This window comes from Pseudopipra pipra, chromosome 4, assembly GCF_036250125.1.
Source record: "Pseudopipra pipra isolate bDixPip1 chromosome 4, bDixPip1.hap1, whole genome shotgun sequence".
NCBI classification, from domain to species: domain Eukaryota; kingdom Metazoa; phylum Chordata; class Aves; order Passeriformes; family Pipridae; genus Pseudopipra; species Pseudopipra pipra.
Genome location: NC_087552.1, coordinates 16,959,330 through 16,984,583, shown reverse-complemented (window position 1 = coordinate 16,984,583; position 25,254 = coordinate 16,959,330). Strand labels below are relative to the sequence as shown.

The following is a 25,254-nucleotide window of genomic DNA, read 5'->3' as shown; positions in this document are numbered from 1 at the left end:
TTGTGTTGTCAACAAGGCAGGGAGATGGAGGTGGAGACAAAGCAGTGCCATTTGTGCCACAGTAGTTCTTGGAAGACTGTTTCTCTTCTGAACATTCTAGAGAAGTTACCTTAATAGATCTGCAAGCCTAAGAAAATGATATTGCAGTCATCATGCAAAACTCTTCTTCTCATCCTCATCAGTTTAGGAAATAACACTAGTCAGTCTCACTTGAACATAGAGAGGGATTTGTTCCTGCTCTTTAACTGGAAGAAAAAGTCTGGGGATTTGAGGAGGCAAGATGTCTTTTCTGCCTCTGACACCGTTTGCTCTTCAGTCACCCTGAGTTTTTATTTCTGCTCTTTGTTTCCTTCTTTCCTTCGTCTCACTGTAGTTAGATAATTCCAGTTACCAGTCGCTTTTGGGCACCTCCTGCTGGATGGTGGAGTTCTTGATAGAGGAGGAGGTGCTGTCTGAATTACACTTCACATTATCAACATGGTTATAAGTTTTTCAGCTGCTTCCAGGCACTGTGCTGACAAGTCTGGACAGGCAGACGGAAGGAATGTGTCAGCTTGCCACAAGTAAGGGAACCCAGGTTAGTGACCCATCTCTCTTTCACAGTTAGTGTTTCTCTTGCAGTGTTTGTTCTTGTAAGTCTGGCAAGCTCCTGGGAGTGCTTTAAATGAAACAAATGCATTAATTTGCTTTCCTGTTTGGGTTTCTTTTTCATATTTTGCTCTTGAAAAAACACTGCATATGAGAACAAAAGAGTGTGTGTGTGTGTGCTGGTTTGTCAGAGCATTCATTTATCCTTTCTGGTGGTTTGAAGGATTTTTTTGGAGTCTTTTTTTTGTGCGTGTGTGTGTGTCATAATCTCAATTCTATGCTCTTCCTGATGTGCCCTTGAAAGAAAATTTTTTATGGGGGCTTTCTGCAGGTCTATTGCTGATCCAGTCTGCTGGGCTTCTGTTTTAAAACAACTGCTTTGGATTTATGCCAAAATGTTGCTTGGAAAAAGATTGCTACAGAGCATTCCTCCAGTGTCCTCCTGGAAATGCGTCAGAGCAGGGGAGAAACCACAGATAGCAGTGTGGAACTGATCCACTCAGACCCTTCTCAAAACTTGCCCCTCCTCCCTGCCTTTTTCTTTTTTTCTTTTTAATATGGAGATCTGATTAATTATTCCCCCTCCCTGATTGCTTCTTATAATTTCATTTCATTTACATCCAGGATATCACTGATGTTCTAAATATTATTGCCATTTTCAGAAAGGCAATTTTTATTTTATTTTTTTTATTTTATTTTTATAATTTATTTTTATTGCTGTTATTTTTATTTCAGCATATACATACACAGGTAATGTGGGATCAACATAATTGTTTCTGATTAAGAGAATCTAGATTGGCTCCCTTTTGTCCATAGGATTGGTGATCAGTGAGTTAACTTCAGTTTTATGCAAAATATATAAATCCTAGTTTTGTTTCTTTGTGTTCATTTCATGTTGACTGGGATGATATAGGGATGAAAGTTTTATATTTCTTTTGCTGGGGAGGAGAGTAGCTGTTGAGACTTGACAAGTTTAGGAAGTGGTATGTTCATGTTTGTGTTCTTTTCAGGCCAAAACATAATAAGCTTTGGGATTTCCTAGATTATGCTACTGACAAAGCAGGCAAAAGCCTTTTAATGGTTTTAAGGGAAAACCAAATGACACTTATTTTCATTACTTTATGCCATTGTTGCTTTCATTTTTTGACCTCTTCCCAAACTAAGCTTTAGAGTTATAAAGCAGGAATAATCAGATTTGAACATCTGTGTTTGAGCTTCTAGTGGTTTAAGTAAATAGATTTTCAGGACTTGTGTGCCCACAAAACTGTGGTCTGTTCCATTTTGCATCTCCTTCATGTCTCCTGGATGCATCTACTTTTTCCCTCCTGCATGCAGAACTTGCCTGCTCAATTTTGTCATTTTTTTTCCAAGTCACTAATAATTGCCTTTTTTTTTCCTCTTTACTTCTGGTTTGTTCTTTTCTCTCTCCCCCCTTTGAAGAAAGAGGTAGATTTAATTTAATGGGGAAGACTTTTCAGGACCCAGAATGAGTCTCACTTATATTTGCAAAGCCTAAAGACAAATTACCTGGATGTAAAGTGCCGAGTATCTTATGAGGGGTTTTGCAGTAAGTCTGGGTTAGTTGCCTGTCCGTTCTTTATTGAGAGAAAGGTAATTATAGACTTGAAGTATTTGATATTGGATAGTGGGTGATTGAGTTAGAAGAAACTGCTCATTAGCTGAGCTGCACAGAGGGCAGAGTTCACCTCTCGTAATTGTGTGGACCCAGCTGTCCATAATCAAGATGGAGTGTAGAATGCCCTTATAGCCCTGGGAGGAAGTAAATGCCCTTTACAGGTACTTAATTCCCATTACCTTAGTCACTGGTTTGAAGATCACACTTTCAGAGAGCTGTTTAATGAGAAGTTATCAACTATAGAGCAACCCTAGGCACCTAAGAAGTGAGTAATTTGATTGTCTTTTAGATGTGTAAATTTACTAATAAGACACATTTTTATATAAACCGTTTATGTGTGCATTAGAAAGTGGGTAGCAGAGTAAAGAGCATTGGAATCTTAACTATGAACTTTATCACCAGCTTAGTTTTTAGCATTTAGATATCTGTCTTGTAAGTAAATTTATTACAATACCAGATTTTGCTTGTTGGAGTCCTGGAGCGCTTCATATTTTTTCTCTCCTTCTGCTCCTTCCTTAGCACCAAACCCAAAAGGATTTTTATATCTTGTCTTTCCTCCACAAAGAAGGTCATCACACACTTTATCCACAATAGCTGTTCCAGTTGCACTTGGATTAGTGTACAGTAGTGTCTTGAGAGTTGGCTGGAGTTGCTTTACTCTTTGAACAGGTAAAATGGTTCCCCTGAGTCCTGAGCATGAGAATTGTTCAAAGTGTTTGCCAGAGAGCTGGGAGGGGAGTGAGGGGACTGCTGATGAAGTTGGTGTAAGGGACGCTTGTTGCAGAGCAGGTCATTAATCAAAATTCGGAGTCGTTGCAGAAGCATTAGGAAAGGTAAGTGGCTTACTTAATTCAGAACTGAGGCATTACAGATAAACCCATGCTGCTTTGTAGCATATTCACAGTAAGGGGCTTTAAGGATTGGATTATTGCTGTCTGCAACAATCCCTCATATGCAAAAAAACAACCAAAAACCCTGAAAGGTGGAGTTGGAATGTACTGCTCTCCAGTTAAGGTGGTTGCTAATGAAATGCTGCTGTGACCTGGCCACTGCCTCTGAAATTTTAACTGGTCAAGACAGTCTGGTGCAGTGTAGTGAGGATGGTGTGTCAGAGCAGCATTTACATCATTTTCCTGAGGCAAGTTCAGGGCTGGTAAGTTAAGCAGAGAGGAGTGGGCCTTCCTCTAGTTGCTGGTCCCTGAATATCTTGGATATACAGAATCAGTGTGTGGCCAGCATATTCCTTGGTGCAGGCTGTCAGGTTAGCAGCTTCTTTCCCTTGACTAGAGATGGTGCTGTTCTCATCTGTCTCCTTACCCAGGAGCTGACAGGCTGAGTGATGGTGAGGGGAGTATAGGTTAGGTGTCTCCCTTCCTTCTGAAGTTGGTCTGGGCTTCCACTGCAAAACAGATCCTGGTATTTCCACTTCGCTTCAAGGGGAACTTCTGATTCCTGAAATTGTTTCTGGAAGTGGTCTGTGCTGAGCACAAGGGGGATTGCTTGGAGTTCTAGGGGTGAGTAGAAGGGTGAATGTTTGTTCTGTCTTTGCACAATCAGTTAAATTTGCAATGTTCTAGACACCAGCTAGAAAATAACAACAGGACATAAGTGTCAGGATGGTCATCTTAGTGTCATTGTTATGGGGGTGGTTTTTTTTTTTTCTGAAATGCCAGGAGCCTCCTGAGTTTTATCTGGATGGCAGCGGGGATTGGATTATCAGGGATTGGCAGCAATGACATGTGCCTCCACATCCAAAGAAATTCAGGAATATTGCTGCATCATGTCTTTTCTGACTCTGCAATGCAGTAGCATTGGGCTGTGAGCCCAAATTATGGTGAGAAGATGTAAAACTTCTGACCCAGAGGTAAGAAGAACCAAATGGACAAGACTTAACAGTGTAGGAGAGATAATCACAGAGAAATGCAAATTTTAGATGAGGAGATAAAGCTTTTGTTCTTTTGGTCCAAGTCCTTAACAAGAGGCCTATAATTAGACTAGAATTATCTTTACAGATTCAGTGCTGGCAAACTAAAATTCAACTGCCTCTTAATCTGAATGCAGTATCTTTGCTGTCTTTCACATCTGACAAACCTCACTTTCACTCTGTGCAATGCCACAGCCTACAGGTCTGCACAACACATGACCACTCAGGAAAACCTCTTTCCTGCTCACTCTTCAGTGATGTGTCATTCCTTGTAGGTTGATTTGTCTTCATTCCTCTTAGGAGTATTGTGCCAGTTCTGCTGTAAGTATCTGCAAACTACCCAGTTATAGAGTTAGCACTGTCTTAGTGCTTGGGATTCTTTTATAATTTATGATTTGGGTTCAAATGTCACGATAGCCACAGAAGTTGTAATGTTCTACAGCAACAAGAGACATCACATTTCATGCAACTTGGCCTTAGGGACGGTTTTCTCCAGTGCAAACATGTCTTCTGAGAGCAGGGCTGGAAAAGCCAGGTGGTACATTCCTGTGGCTTGGCACTGGTGTTAGGACGTGTTGCTTTTAGGGGAAATAAGATGTTTTGAGTAAGGGTCAACATAGAATTTGATGGTTAATGCTTCAGTAAGCTAAAAAGTAATGTTTGAAACTACAGAGCTCCTCCTCTTTAGTAGGATTTAACATGTAGTATTTCATTTATTAGATGCTGTGCCCTAAAAGGACTTTTTTTGTTGATTATTTGTTTTCTTTATGAGGAGAAGGGCGGACATTGTATAACTTCTCAGGCAGCAGCGATTATGCAACTGATCCTGTTATTGTGGAGCCAAAGTCCTTCCTAGTCCCTGAGCACCAGCTGCTTGTGTTCTGGTTGCTGCTTTTTCCCCTTTTCTTTCTTCCTCCCTGCCCCCCTGCTTTGTTTGCGAACAAGTTATTTTCTTTCCCATGTTGCTGTTTCCTTCTCTTTCCAATGCCAATGAGACAGTATCTCGTTTGGGTTTATTCTTCAATTCGGTAATGTCACAAAATCAAACTGTCTTTGTATATCATGGGAAGAATTAAATATATAGAGCAGTAGAATTGCTTGATATTTTACGGGCATGTAAGAAAAGGCATTTGCTTGGATCTAAATAAAATACTGCAAATGGCCTTTGTTGAAGCTGAGGTCAAAAGTTACAAGTTCATGTTCTCATGATATTAGAAACATGTAAATAACTGGTGTTTGTTTGGTTTGGGGTTTTTTTTCCTTCCTTCAAAGGGTGGGCCTGAGAGAAATTTTAATTCTCCTCCCCGGCCTTGCCCTGGGATCACCAAATAAAATATAGTACTCTTGTGTATAAGATGAGGTGGTTGTAAATCTTATGCTTTTAGAGCCAAATGATCTCACTGCAGTATAATAAAGGCAGTCAATATACTGTAAAAATGCTTGCACTATTCACACTTCATTTTCAGTTCACAGTTTATGTCATGTTGTTTCCATTTCATGTTACGTGGCTTCCTGTGAGCTTAAGTGACCAAGGCAGGCTGTTTTGATCCGTGATAAACATTTGGAAACCTGCCTGTACAGTACTGTGTGATGGGACAAGGGATGGTAGACTTCTAGTCTACAGTGCTGTGCTCTTGCTGCTTACAGATGAACTGAGTACACAATATACGAGTCCCAGCAGAGGAGAAATAATAGTTGATCTGTGATACCACACTGTGTGCTACACTGCTTGTGTTTCATGTCAAATGTGGTCTGCATCAGTCGTAAATAGGCTCTAGCGCTTAGTGTCCTATATCAGGAAATAAATTGGGGTTAAGGGTTTAAGGTCCTTATTTAGTTTGTAAATCTTATGCTAAACAAGTTATAGGGAATACAGAGGGTGCATTTTCTTGCTCCTGGTGTCTGTACTGTAGATCAGGCATTTGGGAAGATGGCAAAGGTGCTGTCGTTTGTATGAAATTGTGGTCCTTTTCTTCTGAGCTCTCTGTGTTGGAATTTCTTTACCTTCAGTGACAATATGCCTCTGCTTTTGGCAGACCAGGCACACGGAAGACATTTTCTTTTGCAGCCAAAAGACTGGACTCATAGCATATATACCTCAATCCTGTCTACTCATACCTCCACCCCCCAAGTTTCTCATGACAGGGACATTGAGTTCTGCTTATAAAATATTGTATGCTGTAGCCATGTTTGTCACTGAGTCATTTGATTATTTCCAGTGGTAGTGAGGATTCTGTGAGAATTCTCACCTCGGCCCTGCGGAGCTGGCGCTATGAATTGCAGTTGTACTTTACCAGAGCACCTGGTACTGGGGAAGCTCAGAAAGTAATGATGAGAAAGGAAGGATTAAAAAGATTTTTCTGGAAAAATACATCAAAACAAAAATAAAAACTAGATATCACGGCTGGCTCTTTGTCAGTGTGGTGGTGGGAATGACCTGGTCTAACGTAGAGTTCACAAAAGTAATGCTTGTGTGAGACCCAAACTTCATTGAGAATTTTGAGATGGCTCTTCAGACCTTCTTAGTGAGATATTCTGTGGTCCTAATCCCAGTGTATTCCTGGAGTATTTGTTGTTTGCCTCCGTGTCTCTGCTTTATGCATGTGTTTTTCCAGTTGATTGATCCTGAGTTTAAGTGGTGTGATCCTCCAGAAGCATTTAATGACTTTTTAGCAGTTTCAGTGAATACGTATGTAAATTAGTATGTGACTCTCTGGTTGTAGTGATGTGTTTGACAAGGTCTGGTATAGTCTGGTAACTTAAAATATTTTTTTTTCTTACTATTGTTGAGTTAGAAATCTTAGGAATTGAACAATACAGGAGGAAGATGTTTCTTTGCTACTTTGGAGAAAAGATTCCCCCCCGCCCTTTCCATTTTCCCTTAGTGCACTGCTGAGTTTGGTTATTGGAGAGTTTCTTTTCTGTTGGAGGCAGTGGAAAATGATAACACTACACGTGCTTCTATTGAATTGCTGGTGAGGGTTGGTACCAATTTGCAGTGGTGTTGGGAGCACACTGGAAATGAACAGCAGCTCAAGTCCAGTAATATTCCTGAAGAATTTCTTTTTCAGCCTGTACTCTCTCCTGTTATGTGCTGTTTGGATTTTCTAATTAACTACTAAGGACATATTCATGTAATGTTAATTCTCCTACAAGAGAGTTCAAAGTAATCTGTCCATTGCAGCTGTACTCTTCCAGGAGGTAAATTTCAATTGAGTTACCTGGTAAGAAGAGACTTGAGAAGAATTTTGATCAAGAGTGGTACTTGATCACACTATTTAGAGACTGTTTACACTTCAAATTTTGATCAGGAAGAGAACTGAACCTTTTCATTGCAGAGACAGTAAAATAGTATTGCCTAAATTGGTCTCTTTAGAGAAACTAATTCCAACTTGACATCTTGTGACAGACCTGGGTTGCAGTATGAAAACCTATGTTGTTGGAAGTTGAAAAGCATGAAGGTCTAGTATTTTATCTTGGTTAAGCTTTTTTTTTTTTTAAAAGAAACAAGTGAAGTCCATATCAACTAGGAAGGTGATGACATCAATAAGCTTAATGACTTGTCTCATACTAGACAAGCATTTATGTTGTTTCCTGGTTCTGTGATACATTCCTTGAGCTCTGTTTAAGTAAATCTCAGTTTGTGAATGTCTTTATTCTGGTACCTTGCAGTGTTCAGCAGTGCTCCTTGTTTTGTCAGAGGAAACCTAAATATTTCCAGTTGTGGCACGAGAAGCCCAATTCCTTCAAAATAATACCATGTGAGCTTTGTTGTGTTATTTAATGATGTGGACAGCAAGCTAAATGTGACATTTCTTTACAGAATTGGTAGGAATCTACAGTCAACAAATTATGATTAGCTGGTGTCTTTAGAGGTATTTTTCAAAGTAACTGTAAGAACACTTCCTTTCCTCTGGAAAAATATATCCAAACACAAATAAACAACAGTTTAAATAGTGTTAACAGCTTTTATACCTTACCAGTTTTTAGCTTTCCTTTTACTTCATGTTCACTTATGTAGTAGAATGGTAATGGAACTTTATGGTATTGGGCTGGGGTTTGTTTCTTTTTTTCTCCATTATGGACATATTTTTTCGTTAACACTTTGGTTAATACACAATTAATTTTAGCCAATCATGCATTTCTGGTTTACTCTGGTCATTCTAATGCAGAATTTTCAAATAGCTCTAACTTTGCAATAGGAAAAATAATTGTGATCAACTTAGATTGCATTTAGTATGAATAGTAGGATTTTTTCATTTCGTAAATACTGCACGTGGATAGTAGAGAAAGAAATTGTAGAAGGATGGTATTGTTGGTGGCTCACAGGCAGAGGAAGAATAAGTTCTTCCATTATATTTGTAGCAAGTTGAGTAAGAATGTGTTAAGGGCAAGGAAGGATCGAGATGTATCATCGAGCTGTTATATTCCGCTTCCTGAATGTTGTCCCATTTCCCTCCCTCAGCAAAACACCCAAAACCAAACCAAACAACCCCCTCCCCAAAAAACCCAAGACAAAAATGCAGACAGAAAAATAAAATTCACGCATACACAAACCCAATAACTACAAGTCTGTTAGAAAAATGTACTAATGAAGTTGATTCTGTGCCCAAGTAACACAGAGGGCTGCATAACTGCAGAAAAAGAGTTAAAATTCTGATCTGTTGACACTTAAGAGGTTTCTTCATGGTTGGCCATGCAGACCACTCCAATAGTGAGGTAACTGGATGACTGGAGAGGCATTGTAATTTCATATTGATGGGTGACATTTCCTTAACTTTAGTCAGTACATGTACCATTTTTTTCCCCCTGCATGTATTAAAACTTACCCATTGGAAAAGGTCTGGATCTGAAATTTGCATCCATGTCTTTTTACAGATGTTTGAACATTCACCCATGTTTTTCTGTGTAGACATCATGTCTGAAGTCTTGGCAGAACACTTTTTGTGTGGAGGACATGCTTGGACAGAAAGAAAACATGGAAAACTGAATGTGTTTATCTGCATTCTTACACTTTCAAGTTCTTAGGATTGCTAGGCAATACATCAAGTTACACTGTTAATTGGAGGATAAAAATAGGTATTATTTAGGGGTCAGAATCTGATTTACGTTAATAATGCTTAGGAGTGTGTATTATAAGATGTCTTTGTTGGCCTGTGATCTCTTTCTCAGATCTGACATCTCAGAAGAAATGAATGAATGAACTGAGGAATGAAGGGATTGTCTAGGGAGACACTTTCGAGAAACAGGACTAACATGTTTCAAATGCTGAGTGCTGCTTTCTGAAAGAAGAGAAAGAAGTACGTGGTCATAATTTTTGCAGATGATAAGAGTGACTCCATTTAGACACTTTTTTCTTTTTTTTTTTTTATTAGGACTTGTTCTGCAGTAGCTTAGTTTCCCTTTGGCTCAAGAAAAAAAAAAATCAATTATCTTAAATTTATTGAGTGCCAGTGATGAGCCACGTTGGCAGGTCTGACCCCTCCATTTGTGTAGGGGATCCTGTTCTACTTGGGGGTCACTAAATGAAAAGATGACTTTTTACTTTGGACATTCTTTGATTTCACATTGCAGAATGAAGCAGTTATTGGGATATTCAGTATCACTTTAATCTGCTAAATTTTTTTTAAAATTTTTAAAAATTTTTGTTTCTAACACTTGTATTAGCTGGTCAAAACAGGACAAGTTTGGTTCAAAATGAGGTCTCTGGCAGCTGTCAAGAAGGCAGAACCCAAAGCTGTGAGGACTTTGCAGACAGTGTGCAGAACAAGCTCTCCCAGGAATACAGTAAATAATCTTGGACAATATTCAGAAAGTCTGTCTTCTGTCAGGACCGTGGTAATAGTTAAATGGATTTCTTTGTTTCCAGGTAACTACTGAAATAAGACATCGTCTCATTTACCGTCAGAAGCTGGTAAACTGTGCAGTGAAACAGGCATTTATGCAAGTTGTTTTCTTAATGTTCCTTTTCTAACATGCCTTGTTACTTCATTAAGTCAGGAAATACTTGGATGTGGAGAGAGCTGTCCGAATATATACTGGTCTTGGAAACTCAGAGTACAAAAGACAGGTTACATATGGGAGTTCCAGGAGCTGAGTAAAAAGACTCTTTTGTGAGATGAGAATCAGAGTTCTGCAGAACTCTTCTGAGATGTGAAGGCTGGCAAATTGTGGTGAGATGACCAGCACCACAGTAGCTACAAAACATGTTATAGCTGTACATGTACTTTGGAAACAGACTCTGGGAGCTGAAGATTTCTGGTGTAGCATGTGATAGAATAAGTACATCTTTATTATTAGGATTTACATATATGATCAACTTTGACTTGTTCAGTTACAGTGTTGAACAGAATCTTTAGGTTTTTTGTAAACATTTAAATATGTACTGATCTGTTCCTTTGGTGTTCAGGATGCTAATTGCCTTATCTCTATCTGAGCTGACAAAATTCTCTAGCAAAAAGAGATGTTGACCCAGAGACTGTCTCAGAACAGTAACATTTAATTTAACAACAAGGAAGCAGTTTCTTGAAATATGTACAGTTCAAGATTTGGAATCCAGTGTCACTGACCAGAAAAGAGTTCTTGCAGAACACAAATAGCTGTCTGGAAACCCAGAAATGAAAGCTCCTCTGCAAATTGTTTCCTCTGATCCCTGGATATACCTGGACACCAGCTGTGCAGCATGCATTGTGCTTAGCCCAGGGCAGGGGGACTGATGGGAAGTTGAGCAGCCTGGCTGGCCAGGTACCTGGAAGTCTGCTTTTTCTTTGCCTGGTGCCCTAATTTTCCTTTCACTCAAGGAAGAGGCTCAGTGCCGTGCCTGTTATGAAGCTTTGTCCGAGGCATTTTGGGGAGGGCACTGTTGAAGGGATGCATGTAGGCTAAAGCTGCTGTCTGGAAAACACAGCTACATCTCCATTATCTCTGGGACAATTTCTCCATATCACACATGGACAAAAGCAGAGATGCACAGATGCAGGAGTTAACTAGGTGCAAGATCAGCTCTTGCCTTTCTGAACATGTTACCTGAAGGACAGCACCATGCAAATAGCTGTGCTGTTGTCAAAGGCAGCTCACCAAGGACAGCTGCTTTTGGGTAGTACCCTAGTCTCGGCTTGGCTCCTGGTAGGACCACCAAAATGTTGCCATGCTATGATTGTCTGTGATCCTTGTTAAGGAAGGGTTGTTAGCACAGGTTAAAATGTTGCCCCTGCACTGGAGTTGCTGGAGAAAAACCTCTCACAGGACTCAGGTGCTGTAGTGGGTGCCTGGTAGAGCTCTTGAGGAACTTGCTTGAAGTTTTTAGGGCTGGGTGCAAGTCAGATACAGGAGACTCTGCTAGTCAGTAGTCAGGAGGTCTGTATGCTTGGGAGGGCCTGTCCTCTGCCCACCATGGTCTATAGTATGTCTGCTTTCTGTTCTTTTCCTCCTGTTTTTCATTTACTGCAGACTTAATGGCTGGTTTTCTGGCCTCCAAGCAGATGCCTGGAGAGGAAGTTATGTCCACTGGTGAAAGGTTGCCTTCCCTGTTGTAGAGTAACAGAATTGACAGGAAGCTGAAGGCTTCAGAGGGAAAAGAATCCGTGCAATTGGGAGATTTGGGAAAGCGGAGTAGTAAGTCAGCTGACTTTGCACATTAAATGTTAGATTGGGACACTGGGATTAAGACTCAGTATATACATGACAACAGGGAAAAGACCCTCTCAAGATGACTCAGGTTGGAAGAAACCTTGGCAGGCCTGTAGTCCAACCTCCTGCTTGCAGCCAGACCAGCTTTGAGATGGCACCAAGTTGCTCTGGGCTTGATCCTGTTGTGTGTTGAAAACCTCCAAGGCTGGAGACAGCCCCTCTCTGGGCCCCATTCTGGTGCCTCTCCATCCTCAGTGGGCGAAGAAAAGCTTCTCTTTATAGGCAGTCTGAACCTTTCATGTATCAATTTATGCCTGTTGTCCCTTGTCTTCCCACCATGCAGTGCTGTGAAAAGCCTGGCCTTTGTCTTTGGTTTGCCAATAGCCTGTGGCACCTTTTAATATAGGTCAGCCTTCAGTCCTTGTTAGGAAGTTGTAACTTTGTGATTAATTAAAGTAAATAAAAATGAATATGAGCTTGGAATTAATGGCAGGGATAACATAGTGATATATTGATTACATTATGCAATATAACATCAGTGAGTGTAGCTATATTGAGCAAGCTAGCATGTAAACACTAATTGAGAGGGAAAAATCTTTATTTACTTTTGAGTGTATTGTTTGGAACAACTTACACACTTCTCTCAGTAAAAGAAACAAATAACCACCCCCCACCGTTGAGGCAATTGAACATAGTACTTAAAATTGTGTTGCAAGCCTCCAAATGTCATCTAGGTAGCTGATCTGTTCTTAGGAATACCAGAGCATCTGTCCTCCAGGCAGGTATCTGACCTTTGGATTTCAGAATTTTAGATACCAGTGATTTAGATAATCAGGGTTTGTCTCTCTATCCAGAGGGTTTTATTCATTCCTGTGGAAAGCTGAAGGACTAGCCAGGCATTAGCTTCCTGAAGTATACAGAGAACCCCTCTCTATTATTCTGGTTTCTGTTTCCAGTTTGATGAAGCAAAATGTTATGTGTGTTCAGTAAGGTTTATTTATTCCTTCATAAATAAAATAATAGCTTGTATAAAAAATACACTTACTATTTGAATGTGTATTTGGCTGATTATGGTTCCTGTCCTTTGATATTTGATCAACTTATGAAGTATTTATATGGTCATTAATCTTTATTTTAGAAGCGATGACCACTAGAAATTTTGACTATCCTTATCCTCTTGGAGATGCACAGGGATAAGATGAGAGGTGCTGGACATGAGCAGCACAGGGTCACTTACAACTAGGGTAAAAATTTATACCATGAAGGTAAACAGTGGAGTTGGTTTCTCAAAGGGGTAATGGGATTTCCACCCTTGGAGGTGCTCAGAGCTCACCTAGACCTCTGAGCAACCTGATCAAAGCTGACCCTGTGCTGGGCAAAGGTTGGGCCACATGACCTTCGTAGATGTCTTCCATCCTGTATCATTCTGCACTTACATGTAGACAGCATCCAGCATTTTGTTGACAGAAATCATAGTGCTGTAACATTAAGACCCAGTTACTTAATTTGAAAAGCTCTATGTAAAAAGATAATGCTTCTTATCAAGCAATATAATTGATGAAATTTTATGTCACAGGTGACCTGCAAGTCAGTTTAACGTATCTACATAGGGAGCATCTGGAGTTTAACGCTGACACATTGTGATTTATTCTACAAGAAGCACTTTGCTCTTAAGAGCAGAAGACTGTTTATGGGTGACTGTGGATTAATGCATCCTTGGCAAAGACTTGTGTAAATTGAGGATCGAGTACGGCAGATGAGAGTATTCTGAAGACAACTTGAAATAAATTTTACTAATCTATTTAAATGCACATGGATTTGATGGTTCATTTGGAGGGGGAATTAGCATTTATTTCCATTTGGAGCATCAGCTTATAGTAGTAGATATTATCAAAGCTTGCAAATTTAATTAGGGAGTAATTAAAAGGTGAAGGAACATGAAGCGTGTATGACAATTTTCTTGTCCTTTTTCAGACTAATTTTGGCTTTGACTTAATATAAATGCACAGTTTATGGAGCATTTCTTCTTCTTTCCAGTGGCATAGAAATCAAAGCTTGCTTTAAGTCTTCCTGACTCTTCCAAGTGACTGCAGCTACACTGAGGCAAGATTTGGGCTGTCCAACAGAGCTTGCCTGCAATAAATGAGACTGGATTTATTTCCTTGACTTTAATTTTCTTGCATTAATAAAGCTTGAGTTGTTGGTGTTAAACTTCTCTTGCTTTTGAATTCTACCCAGTGCCAAATTGTTCAAGTTTTCTTTTTATGTTCTGCTCTCTGTGTATAAGATGCTTCTGGAGGAGATGTGAATGCAGCTGCAACTCGAGCATTTTCTTTAGGGTGATGTCTCCTTTTGTTGTACTTAGTTGGCACTTTGCTTATATATCTTATCAGGCCTTGCTGTGTTGGAAAGAATCTGGCTAAAATGCCAGACTAGAATTTTTTAGGAGGAACTATTGTTTGAAAGACATAGGAGTGTGTGGTGCTCGAGATACCTGTCAAGGGGTCTGTAATTTGATTGTGTTGAGCTCTTGGATGACTTCAGTGGAGAGCAGCAACATTTAACAGTTGTATGTATGTATTAAAGTCATTATAATGGTCATTAAGACCCCTTTCCTGAGGGGGGGGTGTCATTAAGACCCCTTTCCTTTGCTATTGAGTGTGAGAAAGTGTCTAGTGTTTCCAAGCTGTGTTACACTGGGTCTTGGGGACAGCAAAAACAGAGGTATGGATGATCATCATCTAAGTTGAAGATGGATGGAGTAATAGTTGGTGAAAATTTTTAAGCAGTCTGTGGTGACAAGTGTCTGTGGACTTATTTGTGTCATTTTTGCTGTTTTATGGGAAGGTGTAGTGTTGCCTTAATGCATTTCCTTCGTCTCTCCTTGAGCATGAGGAGGTTAATGGAGTCTTCAGTAGGAAGCATGCATTCATTTGGAAGTATGACATGAATGCCAAGAGTTGGATTTAAAAACAAAAAGCAAAGGAATCCAGTAATACCTGTGAGGAGAAGAAATTACCTGGGTTGCTGGAGTTGTGAACTTTATTGAAAACAGATGTGGTATCTTTACTTGTTCCTGCATGCAGTTTTACAGTGCTAGAGTTTGTTTTAGCAGAAGCAGTGAATAAGAAACAGTAACAAAAGAGGGTTTTGGAGGGAACCAGACACTGAAGTTCTCTACCTTGAGGTTTTTATTTGGTTTTTTTTTAGAAATGAAGGTGACCCTTACGTTGGCTTTTATGGTCTCGTCTTTGCCAGAGGGAAACATCTGGGTCTTTCATCCTGATCCTAAGGTTAAAACAGCTGGAGGTCCTTAGACAACATATTGCCCACATTTGTTTCTCTTCTAACAAATTATATGTACAGCAGAAATAAATTGTTGCTAAAGTTATTTCTTATCATTGTAGGCAGTATGAATTCAGATGTTGGCTCCTGCTGGTATCTGGTCCTGACCTCTCACCTTATCTGACTAAAGATGGTCTTTGTCATCATGTCCCTTTGTAGTGCATCTGAGAGTGCTCTGGTGAGCTAAAGAATACATCCTAAGCATACATCTTTACTAGAAAAGGCAGAAAATGCACTTGGATCACGTAATGTTTATGATCCCTTTGATTTCCTTCAGTTAGAGGCAGGATTTCATCTCTATAAGATGTGGAGTAAGTGCTAGCACTCAATTACTGTAATTCCTAGCAACAACTGTTTTGGGCTTCAACATCAGTGCTTTGTTCAGCTCTCACTGATGTGTGTTTAGTTTGTAGGTAATGTCTTCCTTGATTTCTCTTTGATAAAACGTGTGAGTTTTGTAACATGGAAGCGGGTAGGAAAATGGCTTGTTAGGTCTGAATAGGTTTCTGTTGAATACCTGTGGTGTGTGGCACAGAAGATACCTGTTACTGTTTTAGGGCTTTCATTTTTTAATATTCTGATGCCACTAGTACAGTATGCATGAACTTGATAAACACAGTTTATCTGCAGAGGAATACTTGAAAATACCTCAAATAAGGGGAAAGCAGCTAAGATGGAAGTCTGCAAAACATTTGTATTTCTTTTTCAGAAATGAGATATACATAAAAGCAGATTTTTATGGTGTTACTTTATCAATTTTCTTCTTTGCAGGAATCAAGGGGTTTGTGAGTGCTGAGATTTGTTATTCATCACTTTTTGTGTGATGTCTGGTGAGGGAAGCAATCAACTTCTGTTTGACTTGTTTAAATCTAGAAACAGTGAGTGCTGAGATATTCAGTCAAAAGTAGAGACCTAACTAAGCTCCTGGTTGAATACCTGGTGGGATGCAGGTCTGGAAATGTTTGTTACAACAAGCAAATTATTTAAATGAGAAGGACAAAGAATAATGGCAGCTAAGAGAAATATTCAAGTCATGCATCCATATTATTAGAATTGATTTAAATTTACCAGCATCATTTCTGGAGAAGGATGTTTGGATAAGCAGTAGTCAAAGTTCAGTTGACTATATCCTTTGTCTTAACAAAAAGATGTGTATATTAAAAGAGTGCATTTATTATAAAATACATATTGACCAAATGCATTTTGCAGTTAAAAGAACCAAAAAGCTTTTATTCCTATGATGGAAAAATATTTTTCATAATCTCATGTAATTATACAAACTGCATAAATAAACTCTTCAAGGAGTGCCTGTAGATTGGGAGTTGTCTGAAACAGCAAATATCTGTTAAAATTAATGGTAACTGTTGTGAAGTGTCGCTTATGTTTTTATTGTTCACACTCAAGCTGGCCACTCTAATACTACGTTTTGGGCAAATAGTTGCAAATGACACGTTCTAACTCTTTGAACCAAAGGAAAGCCCTTCAGTGCAGCAGGGAGCCTTATGTAAGCCATGGGTGGGGGAGTGTTTTTGGTGACTGAAACTTGTTTTCTGAATGACACTTGATTTCTGGAAAATAAAGGCTGTGGCTGCTGCCAGGGTTCAGTGGTGGGTCATGGAGATGAAGTGACGCAGAGCTGGGAGCCGGCAGCGCGGCTTCTCCGTTGTGTTGCCGTCTGCTGAATCACACGCCGCCTGTGTGTACAGCCGTGCAGTGTTCTGGGGATGAGAACTCATGGAGGCTTTTGTTTGGCTCTGCAGGGGCAACCGCGGTGCTCTCTGTTATATTTGTTACTGATCGTTTATTTTTTCATGAGGTAATTGCCACTTGAGACGCTTTTGAAATGGGCAGGAGAAGACACCGGATATGAAATGGGCAATTGGGTTCTTCGCTCTGCTGCTCCTCCATTAGGCGTTTCAGCAGCCTCTGGATAGTGCGCTAATGGGAAAGCCATTAGCCAGAGAGCAAGGTGCTGTGTGTCTGGAAAGGTGCAGTCTGATTCAGGGGGAAATTATATTCCTTTCTGCACCCTTTCAGTGGACAGAGGTGGGTAAGGAAGCCTGTAGGCAGTGCAGCCGTGGAGTACCGTACGTGGCTGCACGTCACATTGTCCCTTTGGAGAGTCAGGAATCTAGTTCGGATGGAGAGAGGGTGAATACCCTAAGGAATCTAGGAAAGGTGAATTTGAGTCGATTGTTTGGAAAACATAGATCCATTCCTCCAGCATAAGGAGAGGAAGGGTTTGTTTTCAGTGTTTAATACCAGTCAATGTATTTGCCAGAGGTGTTTCTCCTGTAAGTAAAGTAGGGCTGCTTTATTTTTGGCACAAAGAGAGGCATTTAGTTCTTGTTAACTATGTTTAAACAGTACCTCCTGCTCCCCTGTGTTTATTGGTTTTGAGACTACAAGTCAAAACAACTCGTTTTGTGTAGATGCTTTTGATAAAATATTTCTCAAGCTATTGTGACCCTGACAAAATATGGAAATAGGATAAATGTAAGGGACTCAAGACTTAGAGACAAGGCATTCCAAGTGTACTGTGGGAATACATATAAACTAGATAAACTAAACTTTTGGTTCAGGACAAAGTAAATAACACATGTGAAAGAGGGTTGCAAGCCATCTTCGGCGTTTTACTTCCTAATGTTGTTCTTTACAGATTTAACTGGAGAAGGTGCTGATGTTACCCTTTAATTTCTGCTCAAGTAAGCTTGTGGGTTTTGAGTTCTTGCAGCCTAACTGGTAGTTTGAGCCTTGCAAATATAGTAAGTGTTAATTAAGTTTGACACAATCACAGTCTGATTTATTTGGAGCCCATACCTGAGACCTCCATTGTCTGTATTTAAAAATAAAAATCTATTATTTTGAACCTGAGAGGTTGTTGGTTATATAATACAGTTCTTAATAGAGTAAAATGTAGTTGAAGGTAGCTGAAACTGCAATTCCCTATTTGTGTTAAGGTTTACTGCCAAGCTTGTCACAGTAACTGTTTCTATGACAGAAGGACTGTTTGTTTATCCTCTTAGTTTAAATGTTTACTTGCTTCTGTAGAGATAAAAGTGCTCACCCTACTTCTTGTATTTCTGAGTTCCACAGTCCAGTTTCTACTGTTTCACACACTGCACACACATGGTATTTGGTACTGACTGGTGACTCCTTATTTTTCCCCATGAACAGATGGGGAGACAAGACAGGTAGGAGCAGGATAAAGGCTTTCCAAGGACATTGTGTTGAATAAAGCGAGGATACTGTAGGGTGGAACTCTGGGCTCGATGGTTCTGTGTGGCAGCGTGAGCCTGCAGTGTGTTGTCCAGGCCTGGCATTAACCTGGACTTTCACACTGGCAGAGAAATCTCTAAGATACTGCATAAATCATGGGCATTGGTGCAGTGACGCTGTGTGGCTAGATTCTAGGATATCTGCTGGTCTTGAGTTTATCTAGTTTATTTTATCTGTGCTGACCACTGCAGGTGGGAGCTAATCTCCTGAGAAAATGATTGTAAGCAGATGCTGTGTGAGTAGGAGAGGTAGGTGAATTGAAGTAGCAAAGATACTTGAGAATGCTAGTGAGTGGAACACATTAAGTGCCTGAGTGGATGGATCCCTCTGGAAATGGAACTCATTAGCCCATCATCCTGTGTGCTGGTGGGCATTGGTGTATTCTTCTTGCTTGTTGCTCAGATGTTTTTACCAATTTCCTAGACTAAAACAGGAGTATTCTCTCTAAAAGCAGGCTTCAATCAAAAAGCAAGGGCCTTTAGCTTTACAACAAAATAAACAATTTACAAACTCCAGAGAGTCTCAAATGGCATATTCTATTAACTGACTTCTCATCCCTGTATAGGGGTAGCAGAGGGTTTTATGGTCATGGAGGATGGAGTTAGAAGAGAACTTCTGCTTTAGTTGTTATTGCTGAACTCTTGCACTTGCCAGCAAGTTACTTCAATTTTTATTGCATACAACAGCATTGTAATAAAATGTTTTATTGTTTTAAGCTCTGCAACACCTCTCTGAGCAAGATTTTCACATTAGTGCCATCTCTCTCACAAAACCTTTTGAAGGTACCTGATGCTGTGCTGCCTTTTTTTACCCATGTCAATTTGCCCCCACTTCACAATATCTTCCCTGCTCCCTTTCATGTACCAAACAATAAAACAACAAATGATGTGAATTGTAGTGTAAAGTTTTCCCAGTTACTTTAGGTTTGTACTGTGGCCTGTACTGTGTAGTGCACTGCATTGCAGGAACACCTGTACTACTGGTGCCAAATGGGACTGACTGGGAATCAGAGGTAAAATAATCAGAGGTCTGCCATCTCATGGCTAATTAACCAAAGTGCAGCATTTCTCCTAGTTGTGTACCAGGTCCTACAGTGAATAGTGCTGGTTTTGCTGCCTCTGCTACCTGCCTTGGGTTAGCTGGAGTATGTCACCATGATGGATTTGTGGAGTCAGGCTGAAGTGAGCTCAGACTTGGTGCCCCTTGTTGGCTTGTGTGTGTCCACTTGCAAATTCTAAGATGAATATTTTATAACTCTGAAAAAAGAGTCAGACAAATTAGGGGAGAGGTCAGGGAAAGCCAGGCGCATTCGGGAGCTTCACATTCGCTCAACTGGGTTGGGGTCAATGCAACTTAGTTCTTATTCTCCTGCTGTAATGATGAGAAATCACTTAGTTCCTCGGAGATGCTCTTGCTGATCACGGGCTGTCAATGCATTAATTAGTGGTCTTGCACTTTGTATTAACTCTCTTAGCAGTTCATGTGTTCTCAGCGAGTACCATTTAATCGGGGAGATAATGCTTATTTAAGCTTACTGCTGTGTGTCAGTCTCTAGTTTGCTACAGTTCCTTTCCCAGGAGCTATTTAAAAGATTTCTTAGGTTTATGAAAGTCCAGTTGTCATAGGAATGACTGCTCATCCATTTCAGAACAGCAAAGCTCTGTGATTTTATTGTCACATTTATATTCTAACCTTTTTCTCTTTTACCTAGTGAGAGAGCAGCTTTGGTGTTGAAGAGAAACCTCGTAAAGGAATGGGCCCTGTTCTCTTGAAGCTGTTTGCCCTGATCCCAGGAATGCTGTAGAGGTTAGTGACGTGAATGCTGAAGGGCTTTTGTGGAAATTGCCTTTTGATTTGTAATTGGCACACTCTTCAATAAATTCTGTGTGCAGCAGTTCATTTGCCTGTCACTGAAAGAGAGTTAATTCAGGCACTGTCAGAACACAGTCAGCTTAAAATTGCTCTACCCAAACAAAATTTAGGGTTCTGTTTATCTGTGTAGATGCTGTAGAAATGCATAGCTGGGTGGCCACAGAAAGTTTTGTGGGTGCAATGCATGCTCAGAGACAAGATGCATTAAACTTGAAGATTTTAATTGATTAAAAAAACCCAGGATGAAAATGATCTTAATACATGATTTGTTTTTGAGTTTCTCAAGTCTCTCATTTTTACTTTTGAGAGAAGAATGCTGCTGCTCTTCACTAGAATTGACAGGCTAGGAAAGGTCCATTCTGTATCCACACAAAGGTAAAGTTATCTCTATTTCTGTCTCAAGTGACTTGATTTCAGTATTCTATCCTAGTTCCTTTGGATTATGTACAAGCTGTATAGACTGATTACCGTGAGTGTTTTTCCCAGTAGCTCTATAGTCAATCCTGCTACAAATATTATGGCCTACAAGAGGCTTCCTCTTGAAAGTAGAATATTCAATCTAGTTTGCTTTCACGTTTTTTGGGAAGCTAAAGAGGATTAAGTGGATTTATCACCCAATGGATTTCTTCTTAACTAGTGAAGTCAAAAAAAGCTTGTATAGCTATCAAATCCTGTAATGCTTGGTTTTGCTGATGAAAAAGAAATGTAGCAAGTAAAATTAAATTTTACTTGGGAAGGGGAGCGGAAGTGGTAGGCCTGTTGAAGTGCTTCTAAGCAAAGGAGTGAATTTCCATGGGAAAGTTGAGTTAAAAATCTATTAAATCTGTCTGGTTACTGTAAAGGATTCTAATCTTTGTTCGTTTACTTTAAAAGCATAGATGTGTGTGATGTGGCTGCTGAAGAGTAGTGTCAAAGCTTTGCTAGAATGCTCTTTAACATATAGACCCTTTTGGAGCAAAAAGAAAAACAACACAGTAGAAAAAGGGCTGCAGCACTTCGCAGACACAGAAAGTGAAGAGGTGACCCCAGTGGGAAAAGGCATTAGTACAAGGAAATGCTAGCTGACATTGCTCTTTGAGGCATGTAGAGCTTAACAACTACTCTTGCAAGGGGTGCCATTTCTTATTGAGAGCTTTAGTTATTCATATGTTCTCACCATCTTATTTCATATAAAACTGAGAGTTGTAAAGTGTTGAAGGCGAGTTATCACTTCGAGTTTAACAAAAGCATAAGGAAAGACAAAAATCCCCAAACACTTCCTTCCATCTGAAATCCTGCCTTCCAACATCAATGCTTTCATTCTAGCTCTGTGCTGCTGCTTTTGTTTCCAATGTTTTATTCATTAACAAGAAAAAAAAATCTGTCCACAAGGGGGTCTAGTAGAAATATGCCTTTTTTTACTTTCATAGAAAATACCTCACTCCCTTCAACCTATTGTGTTTAGATTCTTTTTTATATGTATATATTCTCCTTTATGGAGAAAAAAAAAGATGAAAGGCTCATCTCCTCTCTTGTTAGCCTCCCCCTTGACTTAGTAGAAATTTCAAGCAGACTGTTGAGTGCAGGCTATTTTGTGAATCTGTGAAGACTGTCTTACTAGTATCATGATCTGCTGTTCAGATACTTATGGAGGAAATACTTCCTTGAAACTTAATGCATCCTGTTCTTCCAGTTCCGAGGACATGCAAGAACTGGCAGAGCTTAACAGCTTGGGTATACCACTGCTGTGGTTTTATCCCTTTCAGAGCTGAGCCTGCTGTATTTGATTTGGTTGAGCTCTCCATGGTTGAGCGCTGAGTTTCGTTCCAGCTGTGGCATGACTTACCTGCAGCTACGTGGATAATAGTAAAACATTTGATGCAGTTATGAGCACATAGAAGATAATGAGATAGGGGAAGGCAGCCAACCAACACGAATTTGCCAGGGAGAAAATTGTGTCAAACTGATTAGTTTTCTTCCTTGACAGATGAATTAGATTAGTGCATAAGGGAGAGAAGGGGTAGAAGTGATACAAACAGAAGCGTATGAGGTTTTGAAGGATGTTCTTTTGAATGTAGTACATGTAGTGTTTTTTTTTTAAAAATGGGATCTTCCCTAAATTACTATATTGCAAGAGGAAAATTTATTAAAGTGGTTGATTGGAGCAGTTAGCAGGGATTCAGGATCACTTGGAAAGGCATTTGAAGGAGGCTTCTGTAGTAGTTTGCCATGCCTGGATTTGTCACTAATGGCATCCATGATTTAGATCATGGAGTACAGTTTACTTACAAAATGAGCAGATGATGTCAGCTTGGGAATAGAAGGGCGCCACAAAGGGTTTATATGAAGGTGTTTGTGATTGGGGTGAGCCAAGTGTTCGTGTGTGTTCATTTGACTTGACTCACCCAATGTTTGTTTGTCATACTACAGTAGCTCAGCCAGTGTATATAACCTTACTGTGTTGATTTTACTGAGTTGGATGGCCTCTTCCAATACAGTTTGTGATAATTCTCTATTCTTTAGTAAAATTACAGCACTGAAACCCAGAACTTGAGTGGGAGTGGTTGTTACTGTAACAAAACAGTGTATCTGGATTTGGGGTCTTGGGGCATGGCTGAATTATACACGTGGAAAGTAAAGAACACTTTTGGAAAGTCCCAGGATTTTTCTCTTGTGCCAGAGGGGAGGGAAGGTTGGGCACTGTAGAGTACACAGCTGCTCTTGCAGGCTTCTATGAGTGCCACCTCCTTGTCTTTCCACCCTTGGCACATCAACAGACCCAGCTGGGAACCTGACACTGGGGGCTGCCTCCCTCTGCTTGGTCTCCATAGTGCAGCTAAAGCAGCTGGTTGGACTAAAAGCAGGTGCTCCTACAGCCCCTCTTCTCTTCCTGCATTTCTGTGAGCATAGTTGAGAACACACGCTGCCATCCCAGTTGCTGTATGAGGTTCAGGAAGGATGGAGGGGCAGGGGATGGGGAAAAACAATGCTTGAGGTATTCAAGCTGTGAGTTACTGTTTGCCTTGTTGAAGATGTACAGTAGGGAAAAATAACTTCTATATCATTTTTGCTAGGTTGCTGGAGGAGTTAGCAGAGCTTCCCTCAGCACCTCAAGCCTTTTTCCTTGCAGGATGTTGCCCTAATGTTTATTTATAGTAGTTCCTTTCTGCCACAGAGAGAAAGTGCATGAGTAGGGAGGAGTGACCATATTTTTTTTTAAGAGCTTTTGTAGAGTAAGACATGAAATGTGGAAATAATTATCATCTGGGATGGTGTTAGAGAAGTCTGACATGCTGCTTTGTTTTAAAGTCTCGGTGATAGAAAAGGATGTTTGTGTGCCACGCTTTTGTATACACAATGCATTTCCCATAGTTGTCAGGTTATCGTGAAAGATTCATTTCCTGGCTCCCTTAGAGGTAAACACCAATATTTCACACCAGGTCAGTAATTTTTGCTAGTGATAGATTAATGCCTGAAACTCCTTTTGACATGTTCCCATCTGTTGGTGATGCCATAGTCTCTTACAGATGTGAAGCATAGTGAGGGGAAAAAGTTTTCGAGGTTATTTCTACAGAGATGCTGCTCGCTGTTTCTGTGATCCCTGCTGCTGTTTCTGGGACTTCTTGGAGTATGGCTCTTTCTCTTTGGGATCCTAGTAAATGTTTTTCTAGCAAAACTACAAATTAAACTGATGATAGATACACCTTAGCAGCAGAGACCTGGTGCACCAGTGGTGTAATTGGAATGACAAGAATGCTGTGAATGTTTCATGCCCCGTCTTCTGTCCCAAGTAGAGGGTGTTGGAAGAGCCACTTCTGACAAGTGATAGCCTGAGAAAGGCAAGCCTTAGGCAGTCCCTTGGAAAGACTTTTAAGTCCCATGAATTGAAACAACTGGAGGCACAGTAAACCTAGTTTCAGAGCTTTCTCTTGTTTGATTATAACTTCAAAAAGCTACCTGGGAGAAATTTCAAAGGCAGGTTCCTGTAGATGCAGGAATAGCTGTTCAAAGCTGGGAGATGAAACTTCTGTGTAGCAGTTTTTATAAGTGAGGAGATAATAGTGGAAAAGTGGGCTGCTGTCTGGCTGTATTGCAGTGAGAGTATATTCAACTGCTGTTTACTCTTCAGTGTTGCTAAAAGGTCACCTTAGGGGAAGACAACAAAGTCACCCCTGTAGTATCTGCATGAGAGAAGTGCTAGGAAGAGACTGCTACTGTCTGCTTTGCTCCACATGGTTCAGGATGACAGAACTCTTTCCTGTGATAGAGATGGCTATCTTACTACACCTTCTATCTAGTCCTCTAACATGGAAGCCTTGCACAAATAGTCTCTCTAAAAGGCAGGATTTAATTGCAACAATAGTTCCACAGCAAAGGCTTCTTCTCTTATACATCCATATAATCCTTTACATTTTTATCATACATTCCTTTCTTTGACTTAATTTTACTCGTCTGTCAGAATTTTCAGATGTTCCCTCAAATACACACTCCACATTGCTCCATCTGGGAGTAAGAGAAAGAGGAGGAGCTGCACCTGAATGCTGCTACCCCTCTGAGCTCTGTGTAAATTACTCTGCTTTTAGAGCATCCTTTCTCTGTTCAAATAATAGCTGTTATCTAACAAGTTGATGTAAAAATCCTGAACACCCTCCTATTGTTGCAATTAAATCCTGGTATTGGGCATTTATTTACCTAATTCTTTAATGCATCTTTATCAACATATTGCTGGGTTTCACTCTGTTTATTGCATTGTGTTTGTCTTAAAAATAAACAAGAGCAGTTATCCTCATTCTGTGCAGTGCCACTGCGTGCTGTCAAAGCTTCAAAGGGACACAAAACTAGAGAAAAGGGATAGCATTGAAAAAACCTTGTTTTCTCCCTTGTGGAGAGCAAGTTCTGTCCCCAGGTTCTTTGCATCCAGAAGCAGCCAAGCCCTGTGCAGGTTGTCCAGGTGAGCCCATATGCTTTCACAGATGCACTGCAGAGGCCAGGACTTGAATTA

General features: G+C 40.1%; 1 protein-coding gene across 2 annotated transcripts in view; it reads left to right on the top strand.

Annotated features, from left to right (window-relative positions):
* WDFY3 (WD repeat and FYVE domain containing 3) overlaps positions 1-25,254 on the top strand; it is a 166,096-nt gene that overhangs the window by 13,351 nt on the left and 127,491 nt on the right. Inside the window, exon 2 of one of the 2 annotated variants that reach the window (XM_064651756.1) lies at positions 20,113-20,207. The exons of the other annotated variant lie outside the window; for it this stretch is intronic. The gene's annotated coding sequence lies outside the window, so the exon portion shown is untranslated. The remainder of the gene's footprint in view (positions 1-20,112; positions 20,208-25,254) is intronic. 2 annotated transcript variants of the gene reach the window in all.